Below are 16,876 nucleotides of genomic sequence, written 5' to 3' on the forward strand. Positions count from 1 at the left end.
ACGATATATATGTGTACTTATCTGTGTATATGTGTATATACACAAGATCAGTATACAAATATTTATTTATATATACAAGATCAGTATACAGGTATCCATTATTTATGTATATGTACATACAGGATCAGTAATCAAATATCAATATATGTGTACTAATCTCTATATACTCAGTCCAAATACCTCCCATAAGCTAACAAGTAAGCTAATGTACACACAATGCATAAAATACAGAAAAAAAATGTAGCCGGGTGTGGCGGAGCATACCTGTAATCTCAGTACTTGGGAAACTGAGACAGGAGGATCGCAGGTTCGAGGCCAGCCGCAGCAACTTAGACCCTCAGTAACCTAGTGCGACTCTCTTTCAAGATAAAAAGTAAAATAGGGCTGGGGATGTAGCTTAGAGGTTGAATGCCCCTGGGTTCAACCCCCAGTAGCAAAAAACAAAACAAAACAAAAAACAAAAACAGAAAAAAATGTAATGAAGAGAATTAAGAACCATTTTTAATGGTTAAATCCAGAGATAACCTATTCTGAACAGCTAACAAATTCCTTATACAACACACACACACACACACACACACACACACACACACACACATCTCCCTTCTCCCAACATACCCAAACCCAGATATTTCTGACTCAGGCCAGTGGGGAATTCTGTCTGCTCTCTGCTTTTTACAATGGAGGACACCTTATAGAAAGTCCATCCTGCAGTGTCTCCTCGGGGCCACCTGTTCTATATGGTGACTCAGGCAGAGCAGGGGACCGAGCTCTGCCCTGTGCAGCCTCGGGACGAGTGCGGAAGGCCACCCTTCTCAAACTTCTAGCTCTTCTTCGCTTTTTATGTTTGCTTTTCTTTCCCCGTTGCTATCACGCAGAGATGCCCTTCACTCTGAAATCTCAGCAGGTAATTATCAGAGACCCCTTTTTGGGTTCCCGGATGTCTTCCCTTCTGGGGCACCGGGTTCTACTTTTAGCAGGTGCCCCCCTTTCTCTTGGAGATAATCACATAGTTGGTCTCTGGTTCCAGGGGGATGTGACCTAGAATCCGTTTTGTCTTTGAGAAACGAGGTCGCTTTCCTGGTGGAGGCGGCAGGAGACAGCGGGAAGCCCCAGGCTGAGAAGGGACACACTTCCTTGCAAAGGTGCGGGTCACGGAGTGGACACCGGTCCCTGTGGCTGTAACCCTTGGGCCTCCAGAGTGGCTCGCGCGAAGGCCGTCGGTGTCCTCTTGAATCTGCCAGGTTCCTCGGCTTCTTTCCCAAACTATTGAACTTGACCTTTGGTAGCATTTGAAGTTGTTGGCACACCGAGACTCGACTCTTTTCGCCTCTACCTGAGCTGGTCACTCACTATCTGCTCCCCAAATGGAGTGTTTGCTTAAGGTGAGGTAGCTGGTCTTGAAGAGGACCCACGATGGTCCCCATCTCCTGCCCCCCCCCCCCGTGTAATCGCCTCTCCTTGGGTATGGGCCTAAGGACTCACTTTCCATCCTCCTCTTCCTCCTCCTCCTCCTCCACTTCTTCCTTTTTTCCTCCTGCTGTTCCTCCTCCTCCTCCTGCTCCTCCTCTTCTTGTGTGCCTGGAGATTGAACTCAGGGACCTTCTGACTCTTAGCTGCATCCCCAACTCCATTTTATTTTTATTTTGAAACAGGATCTCACTAAGTGGCTGAGGCTGGCCGCCAATCTGTGATTCCCCCCAAGTACTGGGATTACGTGCGATTCACACAGTAGGTGTACATGTTTATGAGGTATGCTGTGCTCCTTTGATACCCACGCGAATCATGCGGTGATTGAATCAGAGCGATCAGGATACCCATAGCCGAGACTCTTTGCTCCTTTCTTGGCTGGTGAGATCGCTGGACAGAGCCTCCTCTAGCTATTTTGAAATGTGTGTGACATGCCGGGAGTGGTGGCGCACGCTTGTAATCCCTGCGTTTGGGAGGCTGAGATAGGAGGATCGCACAGGTTCGAAGCCAGCCTCAGCTACTTAGTGAGGCTCTCAGCAACTTAGTGAGACCCTGTTTCCAAATAAAATATAAAAAATGGATCTGGGAGTATAGCCCAGAAGTAGAAAGCCTCTGGGTTCCACCCCCAGTACCACCAAAAAAAAAAAAAAAAAAGTGTGTGACATTATCAAGGATGGCCGCCCCGCTGGTAAAGAATGTCAGCACCCACTCCTCCATCTGATCATCACCCGTCCTCCTCATCCTCATCCCTCCCACCCCTCTCCCTCCACGCTCTGGTAAACACTCTTCTATTCTTTCGACGTGAGCAGCTTTGGGTGAGGGTCCACACTATCTGTCTCTCTTTGGTACTGGAGATGGAACGCGGGGATCCTGTCTCCGAGCACACCCCCAGGCCTCACTACGTTGCTGAGACTGGCCTCAGACGCTTGATCCTCCTGTCTCAGCCCCCCAGGCACTGAGATTGCAGGTGTGCAGAACTGTGCCTGCCTCGGAGTCGGCCCCTTTGTGCTTGGATTATTTCCTAGCGACTTCAAACTGCAGAACACGGTAATGCCACTCCCAGGGTGCAGGTGCCGAGGGATTGCGGCTACCTTCCGCTCACTTTCTCTTTTTCTTTGATTGTTTTTTGCAGTACTGGGGATGGAACCCAGGGGCATTCTACCTCTGAGCTACACCCCCAGCCCTATTTTTCATTCTTTACTTTGAAACAGGGTCTCACTGAGTTGCAGAGGGCCTCGCTAAGTAGCTGAGGGAGTCCGTGAACCGCGATCCTCCTGTCTCAGCCTCCCGAATGCTGGGATTACAAGCGTGCGCCACCACGCCCGGCTTCCTTCTTTGTTCTTGTATTAGCTCACTCTGAAGGAAGCCAGCACTACATTGGACACTGTCCTGTGAAGACTCTGACTCAGCCAGCAATGAGGGCGGCCCCTGGCACCCACCCGCAGGGACCCGAGGCCCCGGCCCTGCGTCTGTCCCGCGAAGGACCGAGCCCTGCCTGCAGCCACGCGTGTGAGCTTGGTGACAGAGCCTTCCGCGGTTCACCCTTGCCCTGTAGAGGCAGTTAGTCATGATGAGATCTCATGGATGAAGGTGCCCAAATTCAAGATAACTGGGGTCTTTGTGTGAGAGGACAGGGAGGTGCAGGCAGAATGCCAGGTGAAGGCAGGCTGAAGGGCGCAGGAGTCGGGGTCAAGGAGATGTCTGCTGTCTCTCATTCATTACAGTGCTGTTCACAAGAGCCAGGATAGAGAAGCACCCTAAGTGTGCAGAGCGGGTGACAGAAATGTGTTACATGTACACACGGAATACTACAACGTCCTGAAAAAGAAGAGAGTCCTGTCATTTGCACCAACACGGATGAACCTGGAGGATGTTCATTAAGTGCAGCAGGCCAGGCACAGAAAGGTAGATCTGGGCGGATCTCATTTATACCTGGAGTCTAGACCCGTCAAACTCATAGAGTGTGCGAAGGTGGCTCTCAGGGCTGGGGGGGGCACGTGGGTGAGAGGACACAAGATCTAGCTAGATAGAGGAATAAATTCATGAGATCTATCATAAAACACGGTGGCTATAATTAACAATATATTGTATACCTGAAGGTGACTGAGAGAGTAGATTGTGTGTGTGCATGTGTGTGTGTGTATGTGTGTGTGTGTGTGAGAGAGAGAGAGAGAGAGACACAGACAGACAGACAGACAGACTGCGAACAGAACCCACAGGCATTCTACCTCTGAATTCCAGCCCCAGCCCTTTAAAAAATTTTTCTTACCGGGCGTGGTGGCGCACGCTTGTAATCCCCGCCCTTGGGAGGCAGAGACAGGAGGATCGCGCAGGTTCGAAGTCAGCCGCGCAGGCTGGCTTAGGAGACCCTGTTTCCAAATAAAAATGTAAAAATAGGTCTGGGAGTGTAGCCCGGAGGTAGAAGGGCTTCCAGGAACCCCAGTACCACCAAAAAAAATTTTCTTCCTTCCTTCCTTCCTTCCTTCCTTCCTTCCTTCTTTCTTTCTTTTGTGATACTGGGGGTGGAACCCAGGGGCCTTCTACCTCCAGGCTACACTCCCAGACCTATTTTATACTTTATTTGGAAACAGGGTCTCGCTAAGTTGCTGAGAGCCTCACTAAGTAGCTGAGGCTGGCTTCGAACCTGTGCGATCCTCCTATCTCGGCCTCCCAAGTACTGAGATTACAAGCGTGCGCCACCACGCCCGGCTCTCTTTATTTCTTGTTTTGAAACAGGGTCTCACTCGGTTGCTGAGTCTTGCTAAGCTGCTGAGGCTGGCCTCAAACCTGTGACCCACTTGTCTCAGCCTCCCAAGTAAAGGGATTACAGGTGTATGCTACCATGCCTGGAAAGATTAGATTTCTAGTGTTCTCACCACAAAAAATGATAGGGATAGTGAAGTAATGCATATTTTCAATAGCTTGAAATATGTATGCATATATCCATGATGCAAACATATATCAAAACATCATATAAGCTGGGTGTGGTGGCGCCTGCCTGTAATCTCAGTATTTGGGAGGCTGAGACAGGAGGACCGCAGGTTCAAGGCCAACTTTGGCAACTTAGTGAGACCCTGTTTCAAAAATTAAAAAAAGGGTTGGGGTGTAGCTTGGAGGTAGAATGTCTGTGGGTTCAATCCCCAGTTTCCCTCTGCTCCCCTCCCTAAATAACTGTAAGGTAATTTATCTGTGACTTAGCTAGCTTTAATCATTTGACAACATATATACAGTTAGCTCTCCATATCTGTAGGTCTAACCAACCTTGGATAGAAATATTTGAAAAAATTGCATCTATATTGAATATGTACACTCCTTTCTCCTTGCAATTATTCTAAAAACAATTGAAGATATCAACTTTTCTTTTCTTTTCTTTCTTTTTCTTGGTACTGAGGATTGAACCTAGGGGCATTCTGCCTCTGAGTTATACCCCTAGCCTATTTGATTTCGAAAACAAGATTTCACTAAGTTGCTGACGGCCTTGCTAAGTAGCTGAGGCTGGCCTCCAACCTGCAATCCTCCTGTCTCAGCCTCCTCAGGACTGGGGTGGCAGGCACGTGCCACTGCGTCTGGCTAGCATAGCAACTGTTCACACATCTTTTACATTGCATTAGGCATTATAAGTAATCTGGAGATAATTTAAAGTAGGGAGGGGATGTGTCAGGCCCTTTGCAAGCCCTATTCCCATTTTATGTAGGGGACTTAAGCATCCTTGGGTTTTGGTGTCCGCAGGGGTCCTGGAACCAGCTCCCCTAGAAGCTGAGGGATGAAAGTATTTATGACACAGGCCCTGGGCCAGAGCCAGAGGCGAGAGTGAGGAGACAGAGTTCCTTTCTCCTGCAGAGCAGTGCAGTATTTGCATAGACTGGTCCCACAGGCCCCACGGACTTTATCTCTAGACGACTTAGCACACCTGATAGAGTGTAAATACCCTGTGTGTAGTTGTTACACTGTATTATTTAAGGAAGCAGTCACCTGATACAATGTAAACACTGTGTGCTACAATGTAAACGCCGTGTGCTACAATGTAAACGCCGTGTGCTACAATGTAAACACTGTGTGCTACAATGTAAATGCTGTGCCTGAAATGTAAACGCTGTGTGCCACAATGTAAACGCCGTGTGCTACAATGTAAACGCTGTGTGCTACCTTGAATTACTTAGTGAATAATAAGGAAAAAAATCTGTGCGTGTTCAGAACAGATACATTTTTTCCCGATGTTTTCTGGAGGTTGGTGGAACACTGGGATCTGGAGAGCTGACCCTATAGAGCTGTGGGATGGTTAAATTGCACTAATTAGAAAATGTGTTAACCCCACAGCTATCACTTTCATACTGTCAGCGTTTAATGTGCACTCTTCACATTTTCAACAGTATGGGATCTCACCATCAACTGCAGTCACCTGGCAGTGCAGTAGATCTCTTGACATTTATTCCTTCTTGCTATAATTATGTATATAATTATACATCTCTCCATTATACGCGCAACATATCTCCAACTTTTCCTCCCCCCAAACATGCCAGCCTTTGGTAATAATTCACATATTCTATATTTTCCCATCTTTTCCTCCCTTTTTGTACTACGGATTGAACCCAGGGGCATTCTACCTCTGACCAACAGCCCCAACCTTAGTTTATTTTTTATTTTGAAACAGGGTCTCACTAAGTTGCTGAGGGCCTCGCTAATTTGCCGAGGCTGGCCATGAACCTGTGATCCTCCTGTCTCAGCCTTCCAGGTACTGGGATTAAAAGCATGCACCACCATGATTGAATTCTATACTTCTATGAGATCAGCATTTTTAGATTTCACATATAGATGAGATTGTGTAACACTTGCTTTCTGTCTGGACTGTTGTGCTTAACGCGATGTCCTCTGAGCACATCCATGTCTTCACTCTTTTTTATGTCAGAATAGTAAGACTGATTCCTTCCTTCCTTCCTTCCTTCCTTCCTTCCTTCCTTCCTTCCTTCCTTGGGATTGAACCCAGGGCCTCACATATGCTAGCCAATGTTCTACCACCATGCTCCACCAGCCCTTTTTATTTTATTTTGAGACAGTGTTTCACTAAGTTGCTGGAGCTGGCCTCCTGGCCTCCAACATGTGATCTTCCTGCCTCAGCCTCTAAGAGTACCTGGGATTACAGACATGCTCCACCGCACCCAACCATGAGCTTTAAAAATAGCAAAATCAGAGCTGGGTGTGGTGGCGCACGCTTAAAATCCCAGTACTTGGGAGGCTGAGACAGGAGAATGGCAGGTTCATAGCCAGCCTCAGCAACTTAATGAGGCCCTCCGCAATACAGCATGGCCCTGTTTTAAAATAAAAAATAAAAAGTGCTGGGGGTGTAACTCTGAGATAAATGTCCCTGGATTCATCCCCCAGTACAAAAAAAAAAAATGAAATATATACACCGTAAAACTGACTGTTCAAAAGCACGCAATTCATTTATGTTTCACACATTCACGATGCGCAAGGGCAGCCTCTGTCTAGTTCCAGAACATTTCTATCACCTCGAGAAGAAGCCCTGTCCTTTCCCCAGTCACTCCCGCCCCCGCTGCCCCAGTCTTCAGCCACCACTAACTGGCTTTCTGTCCTTCTGAAGTCACGGGACCCAAGCATTGCGTCTCTAACCAGCCTGTCTGTTCCCCCCAAAGTTCTGCCTCTGTTTGGGAAGGCTCGCTGGCACACGAGGCCGCTTCGGTCCTGAGGGAGGGGTGGCGATCGGGAGAGGCCGCCTGCCCGGCCCCCGCCTCTTCTGCCCCTGGGGCCCCGACGGTGGGGAAGCTGCCATCCAGTAATGAGACGCCCCTCTCCGTTAATGACTCTGGGGGCTTCGGGGTGGCCCCAGGCCAGCTCTGTCCTAATTAACTGACAGAGAGCAGTGTGCCTCAGAGGAATTAGCCTCGATTCTTCCATCTCAGGCTCTTCTCGCTTCAGCCCCTGCTCAGGCCCCACCTTGAAGCCGGGACAGCCCGCGATGCTCCACCTGGACTGGGCCCGGGCTGGAGCCGCGGCTGGAGGTGGGCGTCCCACGGGGCTGGGCTCAGAGCCTGGCCCCGGTGTGTTCGCACCATGGCCGACCACGTGCACACTCTGAGCCCCTCCGGTATCTGTGAAGGAAGCCAGAGGCCTTTATTGTGGAGAGGCCCACAGGTGCAGGGGGAGGGTGACACGCAGGGCATCGGGGAACCGCCCCGAGCTTAGTCGCTGACTCAAATCATACTCTGAGGGCAGTAATATCTTAGTTTTATTTGTATTTTATTTGTATTTGTATTTTATTTGTATTTTATTTGTATTTGTGTGTTGTCACTGTAGAACGCGGTGAGGTTTAACGTGATACAAGCATGCACCGGCATGGCACTGGATGTGGTTCCCTGCCCGCCGCTCCCCGCTTCCTTCTCTGCCCCTCTCCAGGTTATCTGCAATCCCAGTACTCAGGAGGCTGAGACAGGAGGGTCACAGGTTCAAGGCCAGCCTTGACAACTCAGTGAGGACCCTCAATAACTTAGCAAGCAAGACCCTGTTTCAAAATAAAACATGGAAAGGGCTGAGGGTGTAGCTTGAAGGTAGAATGCCCCTGCATTTACTTCCCAAGGCTCAAAAGAAAAAAAAATACCATAAAAGAAGAAAAAAAGAAAAAAGAAATGCTTCTTTTCAGCTGTATATTTTTTTAATTATTTTTACTTCATTTCAATTGACAGGTAAGCCGAGCGTGGTGGCGCACGCTTGTAATCCCAGCATTTGGGAGGCTGAGACAGGAGGATCGCGGTTCACGGACAGCCTCAACTACTTAGTGAGGCCCTCCGCAACTTAGTGACACCCTGTTTCAAAATAAAGAATAAAAAACAGGGCCGGGGATGTAGCTTGGAGGTCGAATGCCCCTGGGTTCCACCCCCAGACCCCCCCACACAAAAATTGACAGGTAAATTTGTATATATTCTTTGCATAAATGATGTAATTTTATACACTATTTTTTATTTGCACCTACATGGTTTTGTTTTGTTTTGTTTTGTTTTGGTGTGTGTGTGATTCTGGGAATTGAACCCAGAGGAAGTTTACCTCTGGGCTACACCATAAGACTTAAGCTTTTAAATTTTGAAACAGGGTGTCACTGAGTTGTTGAGGCTGGCCTCCAGCTGCAGTCCCTCCGGTCTCAGCCATGCCTGGCTCTTCCCCTGTTTTTGATAACCTAGCAGTTTCAGGGAGTCTCGTCAAGTACCTTGTAGGATGTTCCTGTACTGGAACTCGTTTTCCCCAGTTAGACTCCAGTGGTGGTTGGGATCCGGAGTAGCAGAATGCATGATTCTTTTTTTCTTTTTTCTTTTTTACAGTACTGGAGATGGAACCCAGGCGCATTCTACCTCCAAGTTACACCCCCAGCCCTATTTTTTATTCTTTATTTTGAAGCAGGGTCTCACTGAGTTGCAAAGAACCTCACTAAGTAGCTGAGGCTGTCCTCGAACCATGATCCTCCTGTCTCAGCCTCCCAAATGTTGGGATTACAAGCGTGCGCCACCACGCCCAGCCGGAATGCTTGATTTTTAAGAATGTGAAGGGGTTCCAAGACTCGACGGTTTGAGAACCGCTGCTGTTTGACTTCCTTATCATTTTGCATAGAAGAACAAGCGTGCTGCGTCTCCAGGCTCGGGGATCGCCTGGCACATAGCGGATGCAAAACAAACATTTTGGAGTTAATGACTACAAAAACAGCTGTGCAGGGGGTGGGCAGCTCCAGACTCAGAGTACTTAAGTGGAAACATGGCAGCACAGCCAGAGGCTGGCGTGGCGGGCCATGAGGGGCTGAATGGGTCGCAGGTGCGGCCCCGGGGCTGACGTCGAGGCAGGGCTTCAACAGTAGCCACACTTCGAAATCACTCGGGAGCGATCAGAACACACCCGCACCCTGGTCACACTCCCAGCGGAGGCTGATTTGGTTGGTGCGGGGATCAGGATTTTTCAAAGCTCTCCTGGGGACCGTAAGGTCCAGCTGAGTTCGAGAACCACCTATTTAGGAAATGTGCTGAAGGATCAGAGCCTGGGCAGTGTGGACAGAGAATTGGAACTGGAGCAGCAGTTCTTTGGCTGTGTGACCTTGGACAAGTTTCCAAACCTCTCTGAGTGTCTGTCCCCTCATCTGCAAATAGGGATAGTGATATCTACTGCATGGGAGCCTGTAGGTGAAATGTAAGTAAGAGAACCCGCCTAGTTCCAGGTGCTGCCATCAATGGTTGCTTGGTAATAGCCAGGCATGGTGGTATACCACTCTGGTACCCTAACCCTACTCATGGTGGTACTCTAACCCTAATCCCTAACCCCTAACCTCTAACCCCTAACCCCAACTCTAGCTCCTAACCCCTAACCCTAACCCCTAACTCCTAACCCCTAATCCCTAACCCCTAACCCTAACCCTAAGCACTTGGGAAGCTGAGACAGGAGGCTCGCAGGTTTGTGGCCAGCCTCAGCTACTTAGTGAGGCTCTCAGTAACTTAGGGAGACCCTGTTTCAAAATAAAGAATAAAATAGAAGCTGGATGTGGCGGTGCACGCTTGTAATCCCAGCATTCTGGAGGCTGAGACCGGAGGATCGCAGTTCAAGGACAGCCTCAGCTACTTAGCGAGGCCCTCTGCAACTTAGTGAGACCCTGTTTCAAAATAAAGAATAAAAAAATAGGGCTGGGAGTGTTGCTCAGAGGTAGAATGTCCCTGGGCTCCATCCCCAGTATCGGGGGGGTAGGGGGAGAATAAAATAGGGCTGGGTGTATAGCTTGTAGGTAGAATGCCCCTGGGTTCCATCCCTAATCTCACACACACACACACACACACACACACACACACACACACACACACACACCAGCAAATATGCTATGGCTTTTTAATTCACCTACCTGGTTTTGTGCTCTGCTCATTTTTTATTTTATTTAATTTTTGTGGTGCTAGGGATTGAGCCCAGAGGTGGTCTGCCTCAGAATTACACCCCTAGCCCTATTTTAATTTTAATTAATTAATTAATTTGTGGTACTGGGGGTGGAACCTAGGGACATTCTACCTCTGAGCTACAACCTCAGCCCTATTTTTTTGTTTTTTTAATAAATTTTTTTATTGAACATAAATGGTATACATTTAAACTATATTTGGTGCCCTTTCCCCCCCCCCTGCCCCTGTTTTCCCTTCCTCCCTCCCACCAATGGTTGTCCAGGGTAACCATGCCATGTTCATAATTTTACACATATTCAGATGTAGACCCTCATTAATCAAGATCAGCCTTCCTCCTCTCCTATCTTTCCATTCAAACTTTGCCGATATTTCCCCTCCATTATCTGGAGTCCCACTGGTATCCCCTGTGTTTCCTAGTTTGGACATATTAGAGGAAACATATGTACCTTCTCCTTCTGTGCTTGCTCAGCCCTATTTTTAATTCTTTATTTTGAAACAGAGTCTCGATGAGTTGCAGAGGGCTCCACTCAGCCCCAGAGCCGAGGCTGTCCCTGTGATCCTCCTGTCTCAGCCTCCCAAATGCTGGGATTACAAGTGTGCGCCACCACGCCCATCTCTATTTTTTATTTTGAAAAGGAGTCTTGCTAAATTGCTGTGGCTGGCCTCGAACCTGCAATCTCCTTTTTTTTTTTTTTTTTTTTTTGGTGGTACTGGGGTTCCTGGATGCCCTTCTACCTCCGGGCTACACTCCCAGACCTATTTTATATATATTTTTGGAAACAGGGTCTCTTAGAGGCTGGCTTTGAACCTGCGCGATCCTCCTGTCTCCGCCTCCCAAGCGCGGGGATGACAAGCGTGGCCACCACCCCGGCTGCGATCCTCCTTTCTCAGCCTCCCAAGTACTGGGATCACAGGCCTGCACCACGACGGCAGGCCTGTGCTGGGCTTTCAGTGGCATTAGTTCTCAGGAGAGGCGGGAAATACTGGAAGCAACCAAATCAGTCCATTTGATGGGAAAGGCGGCCGGCCAGCGCCCAGTGTACCCTGCAGATACCAAAGAGCGGTATTTTTAATAGTTGTTTATTTATTTGCGGTACTAGGGATGGAACCCAGGGGCATTCGACCTCTGAGCTACACTCCCAACCCTTTTTAAAATTCTCTCTCTCTCTCTCTCTCTCTCTCTCTCTGTTTTTTTTTTTTTTTTTTTTTTTTTTGTGGTACTGGGGTTCCTGGAAGCCCTTCTACCTCCGGGCTCCACTCCCAGACCTATTTTTACATTTTTATTTGGAAACAGGGTCTCCTAAGCCAGCGCGCGCGACTGGCTTCGAACCTGCGCGATCCTCCTGTCTCTGCCTCCCAAGCGCGGGGATGACAAGCGTGCGCCGCCACGCCTGGCTTTATTCTCTTATTTTGAAACAGGGTCTCGCTGAGTTGCAGAGGGCCTCACTAAGTAGTAGCTGAGGCTGGCCGCGAACCGCGATCCTCCGGTCTCAGCCTCCCGAAGGCTGGGCTTGCAAGTGTGCGCCACCAGGCGCGGCTCCCAAAGAGTATTTATTAATCACAGTCGCCGCGGCAGGGTGGACGCACCTCTCCTGTCTGCAGGAGCGCTTTGCTGCACGGGACATTTCCACCCTGGCGCACCTTAATGTTCTCTGGGACCCATGGAGTCAACTCCCTGGTTTAGATGACGAGGCGGGTCTCCGGGAGGGAAAGGGGCTGGCCCAGAGGCTCGCCAAAGCCAGCAGGCGGCAGGAGGAGAAGCGGGTCGGTGCGCCACGCTGGGGCCCCGCAGGGGATGCGCGGATGCGCGGATGCTCGGATGCGCGGATGCGCGGATGCTCGGATGCGCGGATGCTCGGATGCACGGATGCTCGGATGCGCGGATGCTCGGATGCGCGGATGCTGGGGCGGAGGGCTCGGGGGCGCGGCTCCGAGCGGGGCGGAGGCTGAGCGCCGGGAGGCCACGCACCCCGCCCTCCCCAAGCACGCGGTCCCTGGGCTCCCGCGCCGCGGCCCAGCCCGAGCAGGGCGCGGGGGAGGCGGGGGGCATCCCGGAGGGGATCCCGCCCCCTCCCCCGGCCCCCCGGCGCCCCCGCACCCACGTGAGCGCACGGCCAGCCCGGCTCCCGCCGCTGCACAGCGCGCCCGGGCTCCGAGCCGCGCTGCAAGGTCCCCGGCGGCTCCCCGCCGCCCGGCCGGCGCGTCGCCCGGCTCCGGCCCCGCCGCCCCCGCCGCCGGCGAGTGCAGCCCGCCGCCCTGCTCGGCCGCCCCGCGCCGGCTCCTTTGTCTAGGCCGCCCCTGCGGGTGAGTTTCCCGTGCCCGGCTCTCCCGGGTGCCCCGCCAGCCTCCACTCCCGCCTGGGGGGCCACCGAGCCCCGGCCTCCTCCATCCCGGCCCAGACCTCGCAGGTGTGGCCAGGACTTTGACCCTCATTGCAGGGGGCGACTGTGAAAGTGTGTGTGCGCGCGTGTGTGCGTGTGTGTGTGTGTGTGTGTGTGTGTGTGTCTCAGGCTGAATTTATTCGTGGGCTTGCCTTCCCAAAGAGCTGTGTGCGGCCGTTTCAATGAGAGGATGGATTTGATCGTCTGAACACCTGCCCTTTCTTTCCTGTTTGGTAGAGCTGGGGATCGAACATTCCCATTAAACCCCGGCCCCTTTAAAAACAATAATGATTTGTGGTCCTGGGAATCGGGGCCAGAGGCATTCTGCCTCCGAGTTGCTCCTCAGCCCTATTTTAATTTTGAAACAGGGTCTCGCTAAGTGGCCGAGGATTGCCAAGGTTGGTCTCAAACCTGCCATCCTCCTGTCTCAGCGGCCTTGAACTAGGATGACAGGCCTGCGCCGCCAAGCCAGGCAGACGCTTTGCCTTTCCTAGCCTAGGGAGTGTGTGTGTGTGTGTGTGTGTGTGTGTGTGTGTGTGTGTGTATCCTTTGCCTGCATGTGCAGTGTAATTTATGAGGGGTAGTCATGCAGGGCAAGACGGGGAAAGTGTGTGTGGTTGTGTGTCTGACGAAGTGTGTGTGTCTGTGTAACTGGTGTTGCAGGTGTGAAGTTATATTTCTGAAGGTGTGTCTGTCTCAGCATGTTTGAAGAATTTGTGCCTGCCTGCCTGCCTGCCTGCCTGCCTTCCTTCCTTCCTTCCTTCCTTCCTTCCTTCCTTCCTTCCTTCCTTCCTTCTCTCCCTCCCTCCCTACCTTTCTTCCTTTGGCTTGGACCCAGAGGATTCTACCTCAGAGCTATACCTCGACCCTTTTGAATTTTTTTTGGTTGTTTTTTTTGTTTTGTTTTAGTTTTTTTTGGTGGTACTGGGGTTCCTGGAAGCCCTTCTACCTTAGGGCTACACTCCCAGACCTATTTCATACTTTTATATTTGGAAACAGGGTCTCTTAGGCTGGCGCGGCTGGCTCCGAACCTGCGCGATCCTCCTGTCTCCGCCTCCCAAGCGCGGGGATGACAAGCGTGCGCCACCACGCCCGGCCTTGTTGTTGTTTTGAAATAGCGTCTCGCTAAGTTGCTGAAGGTCCTGCTAATTAGCTGAGGTCGGCCTCCACACTGCAATCCTCCTTTCTTAGCCTCCCAAGTCCTGGAATGACAAGTGTGTGCCGCTGCGTCGGCCCGTGTGACTGTGTATTCTGTGTGGAGTTGTGTGTGTGTGAGTGGCTCCAGGAGGCGTGTGAGGTTCTGTGTGTGTGTGTGTGTGTGTGTGTGTGTGTGTGTGTGTGTGTGTGTTCTCCCTCCTCCCCTGGCTAGTGCAGTGTGGAGACCCAGCATGGAGAAAGTGGCTCCGCTGTGCTCCTGGGCTTGTGATACCAAGAATTCCTAGAGGTTCTAAGTGAAGCTTCGGGCCAGAGGGAGGGAGGGGACAGGAGAAGGCCATTTTAACTCACATCTTCTTGCTAAGTTAACAGAGAAAGAAAGGAGAAACCAAACCAAGCAAAAAGCCTGCTCTACTTTCTTTCCGTACGCTGAAGATCACCTGTCCAGCCTCCCTCCATTTTACTCTTACAACTAAACAACCAAGAAACGGCAAAAACTTCTCTTTCTAGACTAGTGAACTAGTCTCCTTTCCTTTCCTTTTTCCTTTTCCTTTTTGGCATTAGGGATTGAACCAGGGGTGCGGTACCTCTGAGTTATAGCCCCAGGCCTTTCATTTTTCATTCTGAAACAGGATCTCACTAAGTTGCTGAGGCTGGCCTTCAATGTGTGATCCTCTTGTCTCAGTCTCCCAAGTACTGGGATCACAGACATGTGCCTCCCTGCCCGGCTCTAGACTAGCCCCCCTTTCCCAGGCCTTTATCCATGTCCCATTTCCTGCCCCTCTTATCTAGAGTCAATGTAGGGTCACTGTAAGCAATTTAGGTTTATTTCTCCCCAAGTTTTCTTATAATAAAATGCCCTAGCCTCTTTAGATCTGCTGGACATTTTTTTCCCCAACTGCTGTCTGGCCATGCTGCTGGTGGCTTCAGGAATTTGTCCCCAAACCAGGTGCCGAGTGCAGCGGTGCGTGCTTGCAATCCCAATACTAGGGAGGCTGAGACAGGAGGAATACAGGTTTGAGGTCAGCCTCAGCAATTTAGTGAGGCTCTAAGCAGTCTAGTTTCAAAATAAATCTGTTTCAAAATAAAAAATAGAAATAGGGCTGGAGGTGTCTCTTGGCGGCAGAACACCCCTGGATTCAATCCCCAGTATCACAGAACAAAAACAAAAACAAAAACTCACACAACGGCAAAATATAATTAATGTTATTTTTAATCGACAAGTCACAATTGTATGTATTTACAGTAATGCAGACAGGACTGAGAGAAGCTGAATATTCTTCACCCGACTGTGTCTGTCTGGTGTCACCTGGTGTCTTTTTTTTTTGTCCATCACATCTGCATCTGTCCACGGTCGCTGCACCTGCTGTGCTAAGTGCCAAGTGTGTCAGACTATTTAAGCCCCACTCAGCCCTAGGACTGCTCATGCAACCTAGTATTGGGGTTTATTTATTTATTTATTTATTTATTGGTGGTACTGGGGTTTCTGGAAGCCCTTCTACCTCCGGGCTACACTCCCAGACCTATTTTTACATTTTTTATTTGGAAACAGGGTCTCCTAAGCCAGCGCGCGGCTGGCTTCGAACCTGCGCCATCCTCCTGTTTCTGCCTCCCAAGCGCGGGGATTACAAGCGTGCGCCACCACGCCCGGCCTAGTATTGGGGTTTAAAATACAAAGGCTCATGTGTACTTTTGTCTGGGCTGGGGATCAATTTTTTCCTTTTGCTTTCTTTTTTTTTTTTTGGTGCTGGGGGATGAACCCAGGGATGCTCCGTCTCTGAGCTCCACCCTCAGCCCGGGTGAGCGTCACCACACCCGCCTTATTCTTTCCTTTCCTTCCATCTTCTTTCTTTAGTCAATGCCCAGAGAATAGACATTGTCAGCTTTTTGGCTTATGCCATCCTGGTTCCAACAACACACAACTCAGCCATCCCAGCCAGCTGCAGACGATACCTCGTAAATGGATGTGCCAAGAAAACTTCAGAAAGACAGGCAGCAGGTTGGATTTGTCCCATAAAGGATGGTTTGTGAATCCCTGCTTTACACAGCTGCCCTTGGGTATCTGCAGGATTGGTTCCAGGAACCTGCAGGGATATCAAAACCCTCGGATGCTCAGGTCCCTTACAGAAAGTGGCACCGTATTTGCATAGAACCTGTGCGCCTTTTCTTGTTGACTTTAAACCCTGTCTAGATGACTTATGCTACCTGATACAATGTGAACACAATGTACGTAGTTGTTATATTGCGTAGGGCTTCGTCTTAAGAGGGGAAAACAAAATCGTACATGCTTAAGACACATACAATGTTTTGTTGTTTTGTTCATGGTGCTGGGAATTGAACCCAGGGGCATCTGCCTCCAAGTGACACGCCCAGTCCTTTTTTTTTTTTTTGCGGTACTGGGGATGGAACCCAGGGTCATTTTACCTCCGAGCTACACCCCTGGCCCTCATTTTTATTCTTTATTTTGAAACAGGGTCTCACTGAGTTGCGAAGGGCCTCGGTAAGTAGCCCGAACGGCGATCCTCCTGTCTCAGCCTCCCAAAGGCAGGGATTACAATCGTGCGCCACCACGCCCGGCTTCTATTTTTGATTTCGAAACAGTCTCACCGCGTTGCTGAGGGTCTGGCAGAGGCTAGACACTAAACTGCATTAACTTGGGAACTGCCCCAGGGGCCTCGCGCAGGGCTCCGCGTGGAGTTGGCCCTGGACAAAAGCTTGCCAGTTTGGTTTGAGAGCCTGGGCTGTCCCTAATTCCTGTAACATCTCTGAGATAGGGAGCCAGGACATGGCATAAGCGTTCATAATTTGGGGGTTTTCTGGCCACTTCCTAGCCATGCCCCTGGGGTGACTCTGGAAACCTTGCCCCTGGATTGCCGGGATCCCAGACCCTCCCAGTGCGCAGTGCTCAGACCCCATCGCTTCTGCCCTCGCAGGTAGACC

This window comes from Muscardinus avellanarius (genome assembly GCF_963383645.1).
Source record: "Muscardinus avellanarius genome assembly, chromosome: 18".
In the NCBI taxonomy this organism is placed as follows: domain Eukaryota; kingdom Metazoa; phylum Chordata; class Mammalia; order Rodentia; family Gliridae; genus Muscardinus; species Muscardinus avellanarius.